The sequence below is a fragment of the Capra hircus genome, chromosome 20, assembly GCF_001704415.2.
Source record: "Capra hircus breed San Clemente chromosome 20, ASM170441v1, whole genome shotgun sequence".
NCBI classification, from domain to species: Eukaryota; Metazoa; Chordata; class Mammalia; order Artiodactyla; family Bovidae; genus Capra; species Capra hircus.
The window spans coordinates 2,513,941-2,534,921 of record NC_030827.1 but is presented as its reverse complement, the minus strand read 5'-3'; the positions used below and the strand labels follow the sequence as shown (position 1 = coordinate 2,534,921).

The following is a 20,981-nucleotide window of genomic DNA, read 5'->3' as shown; positions in this document are numbered from 1 at the left end:
GATGGACATGAACTTGGGCAAACTTCAGGAGATGGTGAGGGAGAGGGAGGCCTGGCATGCTACAGTCCATGGGGTCGCAAAGAGTCAGGTACAACTGGGCAACTGAACAACAACGCCAACAGTGCTTACATGCAATGAACTTATCAAACATGCATAATTATAGGAGTTAGGAATTATAAAATAAAAACTATCAGTAGAGGGCCAATGACTTCTTTTTTGTTGTTGTTTGTTTCAATTGTTTATTAACCAGAACACAAAAATAATCCTGGTAGACACCTTAGTTCATCCTTCTAATAAGCCTGTTGAGCTGGTCTTCCCTGTTGCCAGCATCTCCACCTTCTACAAAATGGGTGGTCTTTTTCTTCATTCCACCTTGTGGAGAAGACAATTTAAAGGGCCACAGGAAGTTGTTTGCTTCTTTGAAATGTTTTCCAACGGTATAGATCTCATGAATCAGATCCTCCACGCAGATGATTCCATATTTCCCAAGAGATCGAGCAATCCATGCACTGTCTGTCAGGGCAATTCGCTTTTTGTTGATTTTGCCATAACCACGCGTGTAGATCAATTCATTTGCAGACTTCAGATTCGGGTACCCCCATGCAATGTATGGCTCCACAATTCTCAGCATGTTAATTGATGCCTTGTTGAGCTTCACAAAGGTGCCGCTGAAGATCTGCCAGAGGCAAAGGAGCTGCAGCACCTTTCGAACCTTTGGGCTCACGCCGTTGACGCCTCTGATCCTGATGACAAACGCCAATTTGGGTTCTGCGGGTACATAGAAGTTGCCGGCCTTTCGTGCCATCCTAGCCATTCGAATTTCATGCCTGTATTCCTTGTGGTACTGCTTAGCTTTTTCATAGATAAGCTTCCTCCTTGCCTTTCGAAGCATCTTTTGGGCAAACTTCTCTCTCAGTCGCTTGATCTTAAGCTCTGCAAAATTCTTCCGCTTTTTCTTAAGGGTTTCTGGCACAGCAGGAACCTTCTTTTTCTTCTCTTCTGCAACCTCCATGGTTCCAGCCGGGAAAGAGGCCAATGACTTCTTTCCAAATTTCTGATGAACATTTGTGTACCTCTGGGGTGTGGGCTCTGCTATTTGACGATAACTCCTGCCAAGGATTCAGAAGGCCTTTCTTGATGTGTTCACAGTGTGTTGTGACATTGCAACAGAGGAAGGAGGATGAAGGGTCTTTGGGAAATCTGTGTGTGTGTGTGTGTACCTCTGTGTGTGTGTGTGTCTGTACCTGTGTGTGTGTGTGTAGGGACAATGTTTGAAAGCAGGGATGTGTTGGGATAGAAACCTTCCTGGAAAAAAAAAAAAAAAAACCTTCCTGAATATGTTCAGCATCGTAAAACCTCCACTTCTAAACTGTATAACATACCTTTCCGTTCCTCTACAGGTAAGATATAAGAAACAGGGAGACAAAGGAAGACTTCTGCTGCCTCTCTTATGCCAAATATTTAGCACAGATCTCCTTGCTCAGAAAACTCAGGCCAGAATGTGAGGTGTCAGGGAGAGGGCAGGTGGTATCATCAAACTGAATTTAGGACTGTGAATGTATGTCCAGCAGGCTCTGGGTACCGCTCCATGCAATTCCATCAACAGCAACCACTGGGGTGAAATTCCAAGAAAGTGAGCAACTGATTGATCCAAAGTCAGCACAATCACTACCTCATTCCTTTCGCCGCTGGGCCTTCACAGCTGGGAGTGTAAAGTGTGCCCTGGCCAAAGCAGAGAGAAGCAGCACCTGCTGAGTCAAGAGGCAAGACGGCCCCCTGCAGCCTGGGGGGCTTCTGACCCACAGTGGGGATGAGCAAATGTCAGGTTGGTGGACGGAGGATGGGGAAGCTCTGGGTTTCGTCAGCTCCCCCAGGAAGTTTCCTGTGCATCCAAGACTGAAAGGGCAGATTATGGGGGGAGCTAGATCTGGGTGTGGAAGGCTGTGAATGGGGTTGAGAAATGCCTCTGGATACCAACCCGACAGTCTAGAAACTTGGTATCCCAACCCTGGGTTTCCTTTCTAGAGTGGAGGGGAAATGAACACTCATCTTGGTGCCAGGGACTGCCAGAGGCCACGTGACTATACCTGGCCCCATGAGTCATTCCAGGGCTTGCAGCCCATTCTGGGCAGATGTTCCACTTGCTATGTTTCTTTCTTCAGCTGAAGATCTGATCCCTGGGCTTAGGAAGATAGATTTCTCTGGACTGCAATTCCAGGAAACTTTAGATGAAAATGTGCCTCTTGTTGAAGAGACTTTCTTGAGAAAATAGAGCATGTCTTTCTCTGACACGGCAGCTCAGGGGCTGGGAGATGACAAGCAGGGGAGGGGGGAGGGGGCCCCACAGGACACCAGGCTCTGAGAAGGACTCTGGAGAAATAAACGCACTTGCAGGGACCCACTGGGCTTTGGGAATGGACAAGAGAGGTGCTCCTCCTGCCTCTTGTGAACAGCGGTGAACACGGCAGCCAGGGCCCCTGCCTCACGGAGTTCTTGTACAGTCGTGTGTCCCCTGGGCATGGGTTTCACACGTCCTGTTGATGCCCACTCCTTCATCCTTGTCACTGATCCCTCCAGGGCTCATCCCTACCTCCACACATAGGCTGGGTCTGCTGCCTAGAATCCCCTCTGCCTCCTGTCTGCCTTGAAAACGTGTATTTGCTCTTTGGGTCTCAGCTTCATTTGGGCCCAGGAAGCCCTCTGTCATCCTCGCTGGGCCAGCTGCCTCTCCTCTTTGTTTCCATTTATCTCAGCATTGGCCTTTTCTGTTTGTCTTTGAAAATATAATACAGTCCTTGGGGTCAAGTCTAAGTCCTAATCATTTCGTAGCTTCAGTTCCAAGGATAAGTCCTGCCATATAGTAGGAAACTCAAGAAATAAGTATCGCATCAAACTGAATGGACCACTGTTGTGTACCTGCTGTGTGCACTAAGCAACCTGGGCAATGGAGAGGTGAGTGAGAGGCTTTAAGACGCTTCCAGTCTGGTGGAAGGCAACCAGAGGCAGAGACTTTGCATCTAAGTGATAAGTGATAGATGAGCTTTAGGCGATGCCTTCAGGGACAGGGACAAGAAGTTGCTCAGTCATGTCCGACTCTTTGTGACCCCAAGGACTGCAGCACGCTAGGCTCCTCTGTCCTCCACTATCTCGTAGAGTTTGCTCAAATTCATGTCCATTGAGTCAGTGAGGCTATCTAACCATCTCACCCTCTGCCACCCCTTTCTCCTTTTGCCTTCGATCTTTCCCAGCATTAGGGTCTTTTCCAATGAGTTGAAGGGACAAGAAGGGAAGTAGGTAAATGCTGCCTCTAGTCTTGCTTCCCATGTGTCCCCTTTAGACACCACTCCAGCCAACCTCCTATGCATTCCTTCCATAGCCCGGGACCAGCTCCCTCCCTGCCTCTCCACAAGCTGGCCTCCGTGCCTGAAACGGTCTCAACCCATTCAGACCTGCCCACCCCTTCTGTCTTGGTCACTGTGTCTGCTGTGCCACCCACATGCCTGTAGCCCTCAGTGGGGCTGGCGAGGCAGGCGGGAGGGCAATGTTCATCTGAGGATCCAGAGGCTGGCCAAGCAGAACGGGGACTTTTTAATTGACATTTAAATGTCAATGCGCCACGTTAAATGTTACGGGTGTTTCATCACAGCTCGCAAGGAGCATAAACACATCTCCAGCTCCTTAAGAACTGCCCACATTAATCACAGATGCCCTTTGTAAGTGGAAACAAACCCAGGGCAGATGCCACAGTCCAGCCAGAAGCTGGACAGCAAGGAAGTCCATCACAGATAAGAAGCCTGGCCTGGCCACTGGGCCTCTTAATGTGAGAAGGATGGACAGTTAGAGAAACAGAGATTTGCACGGAGGAAGAATCAGAGGAAGAGGAGCGGGAGAGGTGGGGGGAGACGCAGGGAGAGGAAGGGAGAAAGATGAGACATAGGAGACGGAGAGGAGGAAACACAGCCAAAAACCCAGAGAGAAAGACACTAGGGGCCAGGAGGGGGTGGGGAACAGGAGGAAGAGAGCGCTTAGGACAGAAAGAGACAGACAGAGAGAAAGGCAGGCTAAGACCGAAAGAGACACATTCACAGAGAGGGACACAGGGAACTAACAGAGAGGGCAAAGAAGAGACAGTGACTGGCTGTTTACAGGAGCCGAGACACGGAGACAGCCCCAAAGCCCATCAGCAGTTGGCTCATTTAAGAAGCTGTGGCATATGTGGTGTCCAATGCACGCATGTATATGCAGTATATAAAATGGAATATTACTCGGCCACAGAGATGAGCAAAACACTGCCGTTTCCATAGATGGACCTAGAGAATATCACACTAAATGAAGTCAGACAGAGAGAAACGAATGTTATATGATATAACATGTGCAATATAAAGATAATACAAATGGGTCTATTTATAAAACCGAAGCAGACTCACAGACAGAGAAAGCAAACTCACGGTTACCAAAGCAGAAAGTGGGGGGGCGGGATGGATTAGAAGAATGAGATTAACAGATAAAAACTGCTATACATAAAATGGGTCAGCAACAAGGATTTACTGTTTTTAACACAGGGAGCAATTTTCAAAGTCTTGTAATAATCTATAATGGAAAATAATCTGAAATATATATATATAAAACTCAATTGCTTTGCTATACACCTGAAACTAACATAGTATTGTAAATCAACTATACTTCAGTTTAAAAAAAGATAGTGGCTGAGACGCATCAACCTGCAAATGAAAATGATTCTTACTAGACAGTCCCGGAAACTTGACTCTGGGATACCCTCAGCTGTCTGTCCCCTTCACATGACTCCCAGGGGAAGGGTTGGGGGAGACAGAAACACTGGCTAACACGAGGGGGTTCCAAGCAGCTCCTAGCGGTTCAGCGGTTCAGACTCCACACTTCCACTGCAGGGGCATGGGTTCGAGCCCTGGTGGAGAACTGAGATCCCACGTGCCACAGCTGCAGCAAAAACCCAAATCAAAACATCACAAAACAAAACACATGAGGTGGCCCTGGGAGGGAGAGGGTCAGGGAATTCACAACACTGCTGTGCAACATGGAAGTCCTACCACACCCATGGGGCAGCTGAAAACTGAGGGCCAAGGTCACAAGGTGAGATGCTCAAAGTCACAGGCAGAATCAAGCCTCAGACTCAGGTCTTGTCTTCCCCAGGGCTTTTGCCATGAGCCAGCTCACCTGTCCAGACACTCTAGCTCTCTGCCTGCTCAGATCTGAAGCCTGACCCAGGCTTTTAGCCCGGATCCAGACTGGGAGTGATAAGTACTGGGGCACTCACAGCTTGTCACGTCAGGTTGCGGGGAAGAGCATGGAGAATTCCCTCGTGAGGCTTCCCGCTGGAAGCCCAGGGAAGAGAGGACTGGAGGGCAGGCGGCTCACTGACAGCTCTGTCTGCCCCGCAGCAAGCTTGGCTCTTCCTGCTGCTGCCCAGTGCAGGGTCCACAGGAAGAATTCAGGAACCTGCTTTATGCTGACCACTGACTTTACTAAAATTGTTGTCGCATAAACTTTCTCGTGACAAAGTAGTTGATTTACACAAAATAGACACGGTTCACACTGTAAGCCTGGAGAAGGCAATGGCACCCCGCTCCAGTACTCTTGCCTGGAAAATCCCATGGACGGAGGAGCCTGGCAGGCTACAGTCCATGGGGTCACAGAGAGTCAGACATGACTGCGCAGCTTCACTCACTCATAGTGTAAGCCTATGGTTGAACTATGTATGGACACCCAACTCTCCCAGCTTCAGAAACACAGCAGTGAGCAAGCAGCTGGACGTTCCCTGGGAAATACTGTCAGCCTTATTTACATGGACGAGGGGAAAGCAGGAGGGAGCTGGGAGAGGAGAAATTTGGCTGGGACTGGAATGACAATCTGGATGCTCTCTAGGGCTTAGGCTGAGGGGTCTACGGCTTTGGGAGCTTGCTGACTTGTGGGCATCTGTCCATGTTATCTGTCAGAGCTCAGACACATCTGTTTAAAGCCCCATCATTGTCTGGCAATTAAGTCCAGTTTCCCTAACTTGGAACTCACAGATTCTGGCCAAGAACACTGGGGATGGATGCAGAAGAGAAATGTCCAAAGTACCTTCTTCAAGGACCCCACCTAGAGGGGGTACTGACAATAAATAGACCCTGACAGCATGCAATATCCTAGACAATGGAAGGTGGATAGACATGAAGGATTCGAAAGATGGTTGGATAGCATCACCCATTCAATGGACATGAACTCGGGCAAACTCTGGGAGATAGTGATGGACAGGGAGGCCTGGAGTACTGCAGTCCATGGGGTCACAAAAGAGACGACACAACTTAGCGACTGGAAAACAACAACAAGAAAAGTAAGACTCACTTAGCCAGAAGAGGGAACGTTTAACAGAGAAGGGGACTTGGAGGCTGGACTTTAAAGGATGAATAGGAGCCTACCTCAAGGCCAAGGGGACGGGAGGGCCATCCTAATCGGCACACAGAGCAAGTGTAATTACAGTTTGGGAAGCTAGGGTATGCTGTAGACAGTACTGGAGAGGAAGCCGAAAATGACTAATATATGTTGCTGCTTTGTAGGGAACTGGACATATATGCAAATAACTAACTGTGGGTTTATTGTGACAGCTTAAGAGTAATATAAACAGTACTTTGGAGCTATGGAAGTATAATTCCAAAGACAATGAATTTATTCCCTGTGGCGGCTGTTGTTCAGTTGCTGAGTTGTGTTTGACTCTTGCTGTCCCACGGACTGGGGCCCACCAGGCTCCTCCATCCATGGGATTTCCCAGGCAAGAATACTGGAACTGGTGGCCATTGCCTTCTCCAGGGGATCTTCCCGACCCAGGGATCGAACTAACGTCTCCCGCAGTGGCAGGGGGATTTTTTTTTTTTTTTTTTTTTTTTACCACTGAGCCACCTGGGACTTCTATCAAATTTGCAAAGGGAATGTAGGTGGTAATAGAGAGAAGGTGATTATGTTTAGGGTGATGGTGGATGCTGCCTTGAGGAGTGATGTTTAAGCTGGGATTGGGAAGAAGCTTCTCAAGAGCAGATCAGACAAGATGCCTAAAGATGCTGCGTGGCTCAGGGTAGACTTGCCTTAAGAGATACTTTGAATCAAAGCCTGTATGCGATGGAAGAGGACACAGGGATCCTTTCTTTCAGTCCTTTTATTTCACAGCTGGAGGAACTGAGGTCCTGGGAAGAAAGCGGACTTATTCAAGGTCACTCAGCTTGTTTAGGGGCCAGCAAGATACAGCTCCATACGTCAATCTGCAACTTCTGGATTTTCAACAACTCTTGGATTTATAAGCACTTTGTTTTCTTTTATTAGATTTCTGTGTCATGGCTGATGCCTTTAAGGTTTCTGTTTGTGCTTTTCCAGCTCATTAAAACACAATAACAGACTAGGGACCATCAGAGTTTCAATCCCCTGAGTCAGCACTTGGCTGCCTCGTTCAGGGAAAGGCACAGGTGGGTTAGACAGCAGTACCCAGGGTCACTCCCAGCCGGCCCCAGGGGCCGCACAAGCTGACGGCTGCGCTGACGGCTGCGCTGACAGCTGTCGGGGTCGCTCTGAGAGTCCTCCTGTCCCCTTGAGTGGAGTCACTCTGTCCAACCCCAGGCCTCTGTGACCTTTCTCTACAGGTGAACTTGGCATCCCACCTGTCCAGTGATGCAGCTTGAAGAGACATTTCCCCTAACGTCCCACCCAGTTTTAGTCTTCCGATCTTAAATGGCAAGAGCAGCTTAAATAATTAGCATCTTTGATGGTGGCACTTTAGTTTCAAGTTCATCGTCCCAAGCAGTTCCCTCTGTCTAGAAATGCTCTTCCTAACAATGGTCATATGGCTCAAGCACTGAGCGTCCCCGATGGCTCAGTGGTAAAGAATCACCTGCAGTGCAGGAGTCACAGAAAGACACAGGTTCAGTCCCTGGGTCAGGAAGATCCCCGGGAGGAGAGCATGGCAACCCAAGTATTCTTGCCTGGAGAATCCCACGGACAGAGGAGCCTGGCAGGCTATAGTCTCTGTGACCCTAGTTGATGAGTACGCACGTGACTCCAACATTAGCTTCTTAAAGAGGTCCTCCCTGATCCCCATCAGCACTGCATCACAGTCCTGTGACTGTTTGTCCCTGAGAGGACAGGACCCACATTGTTCACTGCTGGAGACCTAACCCCAGGGGCAAAGCCTGGCACACAGGCCCTGAGGAAACGCTTATGGCACGAGCTGCTGCGTGAAGAGTGCCAGGGAGAGTCAGGAGAGAGGAGGCGGGGAAGACGGCAGGAGGGGGCGGAACCGCCTGCCTACGTCACTCCTCCAGACCGCGCCCGTTTGCTGGGCTTCACTATGGACAGTTTTCAGGAGAGAAAACTGTTGACCGCAGTTTATCCATATTCACTCCAGAAAATATTCGCCTGCCCTGACAGCGGCTAACACACTCGAGTGCTTCCTACGTGCCGCGACCTTTCAGTGCGTGAAGATGCCCCTCCTTCGGTGGATACCGGTGGAATCCTAGTTTACAGCTCAGGAGAGGCGCCCAGGGGTGTCAAGTCGCTCGGCCAAGGTTGCACAGCCAGCAAGGGGCTGGCACAGAGGGTGCGGACTGGAGCCTTGGGAGGCAGTTTGGGCTCTGCAGTTTGCCTCTCCGGAAAGGGAAATCAGCGGACCTGCTCACATCATGAGAGCTGGAATATGGAAATGCTTAGATACAAGCCCTGGTCTGTCCAAATCTGAAGTCAGGACAGCCTAGGGAATCTTTAGCAGGCAGCGTCAGCGATTAGAATCCAGGCTACAGACCAGCAAGCATCCCCCCATGTGGCAGCTGGAGCCGACCGCAAGATGAGGGCATAGAAATCTTCTGGGGCATTAAGGGGTGTCTCTCCCCGTCCCAACCAAGTGCTCCTGCCTGTCCTCATCACAGCTCAGGTTCTAGAACAAATGCCCAGGGCCTCCCTCACGAAATGAGCCATCTGCAGATGGGGCTGAAAAGAGATAATCGGAAGAGACACTTCAGATTTTCAGAGCGGGCCAGCTGGCTCCAGCCTGCTTCCGGGCCCATCTGCGGCGGGCCGCCCGCAGCCCTCTGTCTCTCTCCCTGCTGACACCATGCCCTCCACTGGCTCTGCTCTGGCCTGGGGAGCGGGGGACTCCAACCACGGGGAGCGAATCTCTGAGCAGCGAGGGCAAGGGAAGGGTTGATGGTACTGCACGAGGGTGGGGCCACCTGAAGCACCGGAAGCCGGACACAAAGCAGGACCAGGAATCTCACGAGACTGGAACCTCAGAGACGTTCTTCCTCGTCCTCACCCCTAACTGTCTCTTGCAGCTCTTCCAAGAGATCTCTGGAGGGACCCTGGGACACAGCAGCATGGAGGGAGGTTTATAGCACGGTGGTTTAGACAGACTTTCAGGCCAACCACTTGCTGTGTGACCTGCAAGTGGTCTTGATGGCCTCACTTTGCTCATCTGTCATATGGGGACAATAACACCTGCTTTACGGAGTCTTGAGAATTGAGTCTTGAGATGTGTTTCATGTGGACAATGCTGTGTCTAGGATGTATTCTGTGTTCAATCAACAGGCAAGTATTAACAGTTGCTATTGTCCTGGAAAGTTCCTTGTTGGAGCAGGTCATGGAAAGTTCCTGGCAGGCTGGTCTACACTGGCCCAGCCTTGCCCTGTGCTGAGGCAAGAGACTGGATCACAGGTACCTGGAAACCGGGCTGGGTCTGATCAGTGTTTCCATCCCGTTAGCCTTTCCTCAGCGACTTTCCACCCCTGCTTTGTACCCCTGTTGTCCCCAAATTATAGGACAGCCTCAATAACTTGATGTTGCAGCTCATGGGCTTAGCTGCCCTGAGGCATGTGGGATCTTAGTTTCCTGACCGGGGATCAAACCCTTGTCCCTGCATTGGAAGGATTCTTAACCAGTGGACCACCAGAGAAGTCCTTCCCAGGGCTTTCGAAGACGCCATCCAAGTTCATTTCATGAGGACTCCATGAGGAGTCCAACAGGAACACCCCTGCTGACAGCCGCCCTGCAAACTGGGCGGCGTGGACAGCAGGACTCTGGAGGAGTGTTTGCTCCTGACATGCTGGCGTTTCCATCATCTGCCCAAGAACTGCTTGGGGCAGAGTCTTGGGGTGGAGGAACCTGGGACACAGTGCCATAATGTAGAAGGAGCAGAAGCTGTGGGGCCAGACAGCCCTTGGGGGAGAGTCCTGAGGCCACTGCAGTTGACAGTGTGACTTTGCCTCTCAGAGTCTCAGTTTCCTCATCTGTAAAATGGGATAATGATACCAACCTGGCAGGTGACAGAGAAGATTAAACATCAGACAGGCATGGAAGACGCTCCACACACGTTGGCTCCTGAAGTAACCTCTGTCCCTTTGGAGGGCATGGTTCCCACTTCAATCGCTCTGCCCCCAGATGGTTAGATAGCATCACCAATTCAGTGGATTTGAGCAATGAATTTGAGCAAACTCTGGGAGATAGTGGAGGACAGAGGAGCCTGGCGTGCTGCAGTCCATGGGGTCACAGAGAGTCAGACAGGACTGGGCGACTGAACAACAATCCCGAGCGGGGGGACTGGGTGCTCGGAAGCCGGCCCCACAGATGCTGTTGACAACGCTGAGTGGCACGCCTGCATTAGCTTGAGTAACAGCGAAGCTCAGTCTCAGCCTAATTGGTGAACCTAGGCCTGCAGACTGTTGATTGGTGGGGCAAAGAGGAGCCTGAGTACTCTTGTTCTAAGGAGGTGGGGCTGGAAGGAAAGAGATTCTGCTTAGCCTGCCAGCAACGAAGGATAATTACAGCGCTTGTCAAAATAAGATGTGGAGATAGAGCCCATTCCCTGCCAGCCAGTTTCTCAAATCCCCTGGGAATCCCTGGTTTAATTAAATACCTGGTGCAAATGCTAGGCACCGGGTGTCGGCAACATGCCTGGATTAAAAATCCACCCCAGACAGGGCCCGGACGAGCACTTCCCCCTCCCCTTCCCACAAGCTCTGAGTGGTGCTGGGGAAGAGGGTGGGGACAAGAAAAAGGAGAGGAGTGGGGGTGGGGTGTGGGGGGTGGGTGGGGTGTGGGGGGAGAGGATGACAAACAGGAAAGAAACAACCGAAGGAGGCGCCGCTGCTGCAGAAGGGATTAAACGGAACATAGAAAGAATTTCCCAACTGGGAATCGTGCCTGCAAAGATATTTTCTCTCTTGATTAAGAAAATAAAACTCACATCCTGAGTCTGGCCACGGGTGGTGAATCTCCATTTGGGGAGGACGGCGGAGCTGCTCAGCCCTGGTTTCTAAGATGCAGCGCTTCATGGGGCTCATGCATCAGGCCACCTTCCCCCTTCCTCGGGCCTCAAAAGCCTCTGCTCTGTCTTTGCCACCTTGGCCCCATTTTGTAGGCAAGAGCCATTCTAATCCCTCTACAGAATGACTGAGCTTGGCTGCGATATTAGACAAGACTTAACTGAAATCCTGAGATGACAGCTGGAATATTAACACTGATCATATCCTGAGTCTGGATAAGCCGGCGTGCAAAATGCAACTTCCTCTCAGGGGCTCCCGGGACCTTCCCATCTTTCTTAGTGGTCAACAATCCAGACCCCATTCTGGCTCACCTCCTACTGATTCTAGATTGGGTGTCTCAAAATAGTGGCCAAGGGACTTCATCTAGATAGCGCTTAGATATATTTTCTTGGGGACACACAGTCTTCTAAAAATCAGATAATTTTGTATGACATCTGTGTAATGAAAAATGATGACCTGGCCGCACAGGGTCACATCCCCACAGGCCTCAGTGGTCAACTGGAACCAAGGACAGGCCATGCCCTTGCAAGCATGTGACATTAGCATACGGGACTAGAGCCTGGACTGTGTGGGCCAGAGTCATAACGGGGTGCTCCTGCACTGCCTGTCTGCACTGCACCAGGTACTGGATCAGCCGTATGATCTCACAGGAGGCTGAGCCTGTGTTCACCCTCTCACCCGTCCATCCACTCACTCAGCACCTGTTACTGAGCACTCTCTCTGCTTCACATATTCTGCTAAACCTAGAGACAGAAGGTTAAGTAAGACAGACATCCCAGGTCCACCTCCTTCTCACTCTGAGTTTCCAGTCTGAGACCCTCTCACTGCTTGTAAGGAATTGTAGCTGGAAATGCTCCCTTATGCTTTTTCTTTCTGTATTTTTTGGCTACGCTGCACAGCTTGCAAGATCTTAGTTTCCCGACTAGGGATGGAACCCTCAGCAGTGAAAGCACGGAGTCCTAACTACTGGGCAACCAGGGAATTCCCTGTAACTGGAAATGAACGCCCTTTCAAGACAGGCCAGCCTTCCTGGGAGGTGTCCTTATTCTCCCATGATGATCACTTTGCCGCTGAACAACTCAATCACTATGTGTACAAGAGATGCATTAGCCTGCTGAAGGGCGCAGGTCGGGTGGAGATCTCTCCATTACTCTAGCTCACAGACAACAGAGGGGAGAGGGCATCAGGTGGAGTTAAAAAGAATGCGGACACCATAGACCTGTATTTAAATCCTGGCTCAGTGCTACCTTGGGCAAGTTACTTAGCATCTCTGGGTCTTAGTTTTTATCGCCTGTTAAATGGGGATAATGATAATTCCTACTTAATCAATTGGTTATGAGAAATAATACTTGCAAAGTGATTAAGACACAGTAAGAGTTCTACTTAAGGATGTGTGTTAGTTGCTCAGTCATGTCCGACTCTCTGTGACCTCATGGATTGTAGCCCGTTGGGCTCCTTTGTCTGCAGAATTCTCTGGGCAAGAATCCTGGAGTGGGTAGCCATGCTCTTCTCCAGGGGATCTTCCCAACCCAGGGATCAAACCCAGGTCTCTTGCATTGCAGGCAGACTCTTTACCGCCTGAGCCAAAAGGATATGATAAACAAATGCACACAAATTCTGAGACAGGGGTGCAGATCATGTGAGTTCCAAGCATCAGGGTTATAGGAATCATCTGCAAAACAGAGCTGTCCCTCACAGGCTGCTGTATTATACAGGACGCGCTGGACAAGGGTGTTGGACCCAGTACTGGGCCACACGACGGACTCATCCAGGTTTTCTTTCTTCATCTCTCCCTCTGGCACACGCCGGCAGCTTCATGCTTCGGTGTGTGGCCTCAGCACACCCTTGGGACGAGTTCCCTGCATATCAAACAGCCCGGAGCTGAAGATGATGTCATTCGCTGGGAGCTCTCCAGGGCCAGCTGGTTTTCCGAGGAGCGAGGGAGGTAGGAGGGAGGGAAAGATTGCTTCTCACCACTCTGAGCCGCCGGCGCGCTGACCCTGCTCCTTGTTAGCACCAGCCCTGGCCTGGATAGCTCCTGACTGCCTCTCTGGTCCACTTAGTCCCTTCTGCAGTTCCTTCCCCACACAGCTGAGCTTTGAAAAGCATCAATGGGAACTTGTTATTCCTGCTTAAAACCATCCAGCAGCCTCCCCGCTGCCCTTAGAATAAAGCTCCTTGGTACGGCCCAGAAGGCCCTGCGTGACCTGGCCGTTGCTCTCCTTTTGACTTCTGCTTCCAGCAAGCCCCCTCTCATTTACTGTGGTCCAACCACGACTGCCTTCCTTCTCTTCTCTCTGCCTGGCCTGGAGTGGCCTTCCGTCTTCTCTCAGATGTTTACACATCTGAGCCCTTTCTGTTCAGGTAGCCTGAGCACAAAGGCCGCCTCTGCAAGGAGTCCTCCTGGATTTTGCCATCAAAGAGCCCTCCGGTCTCCCAGCACCACCTGCCCGCGTCCCCCGTGTTGTTTCCTTTGTAGCGCGTATCACTGCTCCCACTCATCTCACGGCTTCGTTGCCTTGACTGCCATCCGCCCCCACCCCCTACTAGGACAGCAACTGACCGCAAGACCGTGAGAACAGCGCTTGGTTTTGCTCCTTTTGGCTCAGCTGTGCACCCTCAGCCCCTAGCACAGCGCATGGTGCTCAGATGACTCAATAAATATTCGTGAAATCTATGTGTGGATGAATGGGTTCACTCCTTTCAGAGGTCAAGAGATGTGTCCTGGTCCCTCCCAGGGACTGATAGCGCACTGAGACCTCCCGTGACAAACAGCTCTCATTCTAACACCTTCCTAAAGGCTAGGAGAAGGCAGCGTCCTCGCTCTATAGCACCGAGAGCCGAGTCTCCCTCCAGCCCACCTAGACCTCACCACGAGCAGGCACACAAAACCACCCACACGCACACGTATGTGCACATGCATATGTACACACACACACACCCTTGTGCAAATAAGTGAAACTGTGTGGATGGAGGAAAAGAGAATGGATTACCAACCCAGTGAAAAGAAAACCTGGGCAACACAGATCACAGAAGAAGCCGTGGGAGCTTCTGCATCGTGGCCGCCCCGTGGTGCCTGTACCCGCTCCCTGGCGTTCTACGCTGCGTGGGGTCGAGAATGGACTGCAAGTCCAGGGACGGTATGTGCCTCCAAGCAGCGCCTCCCACCCCGCATGGACAGACAGCAGCATGACCTTGCATGTGGCGAAGGCCACACAGACACAGGCAGAGAGCGCTACAGGAGGTCAGGCAAAGGAACATTCCAGTCTATTCCAGGGCCAAGGACGACGCAAAGCCCCAGAGAGGCTCTGACTGTGGAGCTGAAGGACAAGTGTGTGTTTTGTCTCTGTTTTGCTGAAAGACAAGAAAGAGAATAGACAAGTAAGGAGAGGATCATGAGAAAGGCAAGGATGTGTCCATGTCCGTGGAGTGACTGGGCTGCAGTGGGCTGACTGTGGTTGAGCTGAGGATACACAATGAGAGGGGAAGAGATACGGCTGGGGAGGGAAGCTGTGGAGATTCTTTAATCCCTGCTAAGGCACCCAGATGTCTGGAGGATAGACCTTCGGGAAATTCCAGAGCCTGCTTGACAAAGGAGAACTGTGGTCAGTCTTAAACTTTAGGAAGATCACATTAGCACAGTGCGGGGCAGGGATTGGAAGAATGTGAGTTAGAGGCAGCGAAATGAGATAAGGTGGTCACTAGGAGAGGACTAGGGCCTGTTCCAGGGAAACGGAATTTTAGAGAGAAATGAGAGGACGGATTTAAGTGCAACTTAATAAGTAGACTCACAGTTCTTGGTGACCAACTAGATGCAGTACTGAGTGAAAGGAAGGAGGTGAAGATTCCTACTGCTGTCATCATTATCATCACCACCATCACCACCATCACCGTCATCACCGTCACTACCGTCTTCACTACCGTCATCAGAATCACCATTGCTACCACCATTATCATCCAGCACCGCCACCACCACCACCACCATCACGATATGGGTCACCATCACCACCGCTGCCATTCCAGTTAACATTTACGGGACTTGGCTGGACTTCAGACACTGTCACAGAGCTTAACTTAGGCGGGATCTTCAGATCCACCAGAGATTCCAAAAGCCTTAAAATGACCTACTTCTTACCTGTCTTTCCTGAACTTCCTTTCCTAGGTAAATTCTGCTATTCCAGAAATAAATGTATTTGGATTGACTTTTTCTTATGGTTCTCTCGAGTAGTGTGATTACATCAGTAGGTTTCATAGCCTCCAGACAGGGTGCAAATAGCCGGGCTAACTGCCCAGCTCACGGGCCTGTTCCATAGCTTGAGGAGCATTTAGGTATCTAACCACTCGCTTTTCCTTTCTTAATGCCTCCCATGACAGCCCAGTGCTACCAGAAGCTCCACAAGACAGAAACCATGTCTGTTTTGCTCATCACTGTATACTCACAGTGGAAGGTACAGTGGGCATTCAACAAGACTTTGCTGAATAAGTGTTATTTATCTCTATAAACCACTTCTCAGTGTTCATTGAGGGTTGGCAAATTTCTGTGACAGAAGTGAATTCTATCTTAAAAAATGAATTATCACTGTTCCAAATTTCTTATATTTCTGTGGTTAAATGTGACTTGAAAACATAGCAGGACTTCTCTGAGTCGTGACTATTCTATTGTATGCTGTGAATCTCTAGGAGAAAGCTCATTATATAACATTCCTTCAGTTCATTTCAGTTCAGTCGCTCAGTCATGTCCGACCCTTTGCGACCCCATGGACTGCAGCACGCCAGGCTTCCCTGTCCATCACCAACTCCTGGAGCTTGCTCAGACTCATGTCCATTGAGTCGATGATGCCATCCAACCATCTGACCCTCTGTCGTCCCCTTTTCCTCCCTCATTCAATCTTTCCCAGAATCCGTGAATCAGTCGCATCAGGTGGCCAGAGTATTGGAGTTTCAGCTTCGGCATCAGTCCTTCCAGTGAATATTCAGGACTGATCTCCTTTAGGATGGACTGGTTGGATCTCCTTGCAGTCCAAGGGACTCTCAAGAGTCTTCTCCAACACCACAGTTCAAAAGCATCAGTTCCTCAGTGCTCAGCTTTCTTTATAGTCCACCTCTCACATCCATACATGACCACAGGAAAAACCATAGCTTTGACTAGATGGACCTTTGCTGGTAAAATAATGTCTCTGTTTTTTAATATGCTGTCTAGGTTGGTCCTAGCTTTTCTTCCAAGGAGTAAGGGTCTTTTAATTTCTTGGCTGCAGTCACCATCTGCAGTGATTTTGGAGTCCAAGAAAAGAAAGTCTCTCACTGTTTCCATTGTTTCCCCATCTATTTGCCATGAAGTGATGGGACCAGATGCCATGATCTTAGTTTTCTGAATGTTGAGTTTTAAGCCAACTTTTTCACTCTCACTTTCATCAAGAGGTTCTTTAGGTCTTCTTTGCTTTCTGCCATAAGGGTGGTATCATCTGCACATCTGAGGTTGACATTTCTCCCAATAATCTTAATTCCAGCTTGTGTTTCATCCAGCCAGGCATTTTGCATGATGTACTTGGCATATAAGTTAAATAAGCAGGCTGACAATATACAGCCTTGACGTATTCCTTTCCTGATCTGGAACCAGTCTGTTGTTCCATGTCCAGTTCTAACTGCTGATTCTTTACCTGCATACAGATTCCTCAGGAGGCAGGTTAGGTGGTCTGGTATTTCAATCTCTTTCAGAATTTTTCACAGTTTGTTGTGATCCACACAGTCAAAGGGTTTGGCGTAGTCAATAAAGCAGAAGTAGATGTTTTTCTGGGACTCTCCTGCTTTTTTGATGATCCAGTGGATATAGGCAATTTGATCTCTGGTTCCTCTGCCTTTTCTAAATCCAGCTTGAAAATCTGGAATTCCATGGTTCATGTACTGTTGAAGCCTGGCTTGGAGAGTTTTGAGCATTACTTTGCTAGCGTGTGAGATGAGGGCCATTGTGTGGTAGTTTGAGCATTCTCTGGCATTGCCTTTCTTTGGGATTGGAATGAATAGTGACCTTTTCCAGTCCTATGGCCACTGCTGAGTTTTCCAAATTTACTGGCATATTGAATGCAGCACTTTCACAGCATCATCTTTTAGGATTTGAAATAGCTCAACTGGAATTCCATCACCTCCACTAGCTTTGTTCAAAGTGATGCTTCCTAAGGCCCACTTGACTTCGCATTCAAGGATGTCTGGCTCTAGGTGAGTGATCACACCATCGTGATTATCTGGGTCGTGAAGATCTTTTTTGTACAGTTCTTCTGTGTATTCTTGCCACCTCTCCTTAATATCTTCTGCTTCTGTTAGGTCCTTACCATTTCTGTCCTTATTTAAAGATCCTCTGCATGACCTAATGTTTCAAGGAACACACTTTTGGAAATACTGGATTTAAATCAAGTGTTCAGTGATTTCATCAGCAGTAAAGCAGCTATCATTGCAGTTTTCCTTCATAACATTCTTAACATAGTTGAGAGGTGATCCATTTTATCAATTAGTTGCATTTTATCAATTAATGCCAGTTCCTCATATCAGAGCAGGTTCTTTTAGCCAAGAACATCATTATGGTCTAAGGTTGGAACTAAAATCTTTTTGTATTAAAAAGAACTCAGGGAATCAAAAGATCTGAGTTATGGCAAATACTTTTTCAGGTCATGTGAGAATTTGTTTCATTAGCTTCTGAAAACAGATCTCTGACTTGGAGTGGAGACAGCAGGGCTTACTCTCGTGTGTGCGGAAGGCAAGCAGGAACACCAGCACTCACACTGACCATGAGTTCCCTAGCGTGCTGCCTGGCTTCGCTAGTCCAGCTCCTTCCGGAGGTCCCAGCATCAGGATTCTCTCATCTAAAGAGGGACGGGATGATATAGCCTGGGGCAACCATGAACTTAGTGGCTCTGAAAGCAGATTCACAGCCTTTAAATAATGATTCATAAAGAATTAGTTACACATTCAGAGGTCACTCCTAGCCAAGCAAAGCTTGCTTGGAAGCCAATAGGTAAAGGAAGCCAAGTGGGTAAAGCCTCCCCACTTAAATCTGGGATCTCAAAGGGTGACACCTTTAATGTAAAGGTGAATGAGAAATAAATTCACACAGAAAATCTGCCTGACCTGACTTTGATGCTAGGGGCGAAGTGGAGAAGGGAGGTGACTCATGTTTCTAGAGAATTTGTAACCATATGCTTTCAATCACTTGGGTTTGTGGTCTGAGAAACCTTAAGTAGAAATTTTAGTTTGAAATGGTTTAGGGTTGGTATTTCTCCCAGGTGACTATAAGAAATAAGGCTGTATATTGTCACCCTGCTTATTTAACTTATATGCAGAGTACATCATGAGAAAAGCTGGACTGGAAGAAACACAAGCTGGAATCAAGATTGTCAGGAGAAATATCAATAACCTCAGATATGCAGATGACACCACCCTTATGGCAGAAAGTGAAGAGGAGCTAAAAAGCCTCTTGATGAAAGTGAAAGAGGAGAGCGAAAAAGTTAAGCGAAAAAGTTGGCTTAAAGCTCAACATTCAGAAAACGAAGATCATGACATCTGGTCCCATCACTTCCTGGGAAATAGATGGGGAAACAGTAGAAACAGTGTCAGACTTTATTTTTTGGGGCTCCAAAATCACTGCAGATGGTGACTGCAGCCATGAAATTAAAAGACACTTACTCCTTGGAAGAAAAGTTATGACCAACCTAGACAGTATATTCAAAAGCAGAGACATTACTTTGCCAACTAAGGTCCGTCTAGTCAAGGCTATGGTTTTTCCTGTGGTCATGTACAGATGTGAGAGTTGGACTGTGAAGAAGGCTGAGCGCCGAAGAATTGATGCTTTTGAACTGTGGTGTTGGAGAAGACTCTTGAGAGTCCCTTGGACTGCAAGGAGATCCCACCAGTCCATTCTGAAGGAGATCAGCCCTGGGATTTCTTTGGAAGGAATGATGCTAAAGCTGAAGCTCCAGTACTTTGGTCACCTCATGCGAAGAGTTGACTCATTGGAAAAGACTCTGATGCTGGGAGAGATTGGGGGCAGGAGGAGAAGGGGACGACCCAGGATGAGATGGCTGGATGGCATCACAGACTCGATGGACGTGAGTCTGAGTGAACTCCGGGAGTTGGTGATGGACAGGGAGGCCTGGCATGCTGCGATTCATGGGGTCGCAAAGAGTCAGACACGACTGAGCGACTGTACTGAACTGAACTGAAATTTTAACTCATTCCTCAAAAAATTCTCAAAGATAAATTCCAAGGGAAATTCACTGTCAAAAACTGCAAAACACAGAAGAATATAAGACACTATAATAGAGAACAAGCAGGAACAACAGATATCAAAATCAGATCAGCAAAGTTTCAGATATTAGAATTTTCATCAGACACAGAATATGAGACGGTAATGTTCACATGTGTAAAAAAATAAGAGAGGCTTGAAAATATGAGTAAATATTAAGATGCTATAAAATGTCTTAGGAGATTTGAGAAAGACTAAATAGAACATCTAGAAATTAAAAACATATTTTAAATTAAAATGTAATAAACTCAATGGATGGTTATGGATAAATTAAAGAGCAAATTAGAAACAACTAAAGAGAGAATTGGTAAACAATTAGGTAGATATAAATAAAGGTATCTAGAATGTAGGCTAGAAAGACGATGGAAAAAATGAAAGATGCTAAAAGATGTGGGGGATAGAGTGAGAAGATCTAACACAGAGTAGTTGCTTATGACTATCTGGAGAGTAAACAGTTCAGTTAGAAAGTTCAGTTCTAAAAGTGAAGGGCACATCACAGTCTATGACAGAGAAATACTAAAAGCAATCCGAGAGAAAAGTTAGACCACCTACAAATGAGTAATTAGACTAACAGCTGTCTTCTCAACAATGGAAGCCAAAATGTAACGACGTAGTATTTCTGGTGAGCCAAGAAATACTTGGCCACCTGCATACACACCAGAGAAATTATGTTTCAAGAATGAAAGAAAAAGAAAAAAAAAAAAAGAACAAGCAAACAAGAGCTATTTTTGGACAAATAAAAACTGAAGGTTTAACCATCAACAGATTCTCACCAAAGCACATTCTTAAAAATGTTTGCATAGTCAGAAAAAAATTAACCCAGACAGGTGGTCTGAGGAATACTAAGCAAATATTTGACAAATATGAGGGTAAATCTAAACTAATATTTACTATGTAAATTAATAATAATAGTGTTTAATTTGTTGACTTAAAAAGATAAATTACGCCTTTTAAGTAGGAAGTAGTATATCATGGCAGGCCAACTTTCCCAGGGCAAGAACTAGAAAGGGAAAAAAAAGCTGCAAAAGTAGAAAATGTGAAGATATCAAAGAGCTGTGGAAAAGAGAAGTAAGTGGAGCTAAATTGCAGAAAAGGAAGAGCTCTTCCTACATAAGCTGATAATTACTGATAGCTTTCTTCCCTGGGGGCATTTGTGATTCTGGACGTTAACTGAAGCTTAGCGTTGGTCCAAGCAGAGGTTGAATGCTATGGGAAACGGAATCCAGCAGAGTTGTAATGATGGCCTGGCATGACAGACTGGGAACAGCAGAAGTCAGAGATGTAAGGCTGATTTTCTCTACGGGACCTTGCTCAGTGCTGAGTCAGCACAGGTAACATGGAAGCTGGGGAGAACTGGAATGAAAATCTCTTAC

The 20,981-nt window shown here is 48.1% G+C and overlaps 1 protein-coding gene and 1 pseudogene across 1 annotated transcript in view; both read right to left on the bottom strand.

Annotated features, from left to right (window-relative positions):
- KCNIP1 (potassium voltage-gated channel interacting protein 1) overlaps window positions 1–20,981 on the bottom strand; it is a 271,337-nt gene that overhangs the window by 205,353 nt on the left and 45,003 nt on the right. The gene's annotated exons all lie outside the window — the stretch shown is intronic.
- LOC102184843 lies at window positions 223–1,071 on the bottom strand (annotated as a pseudogene).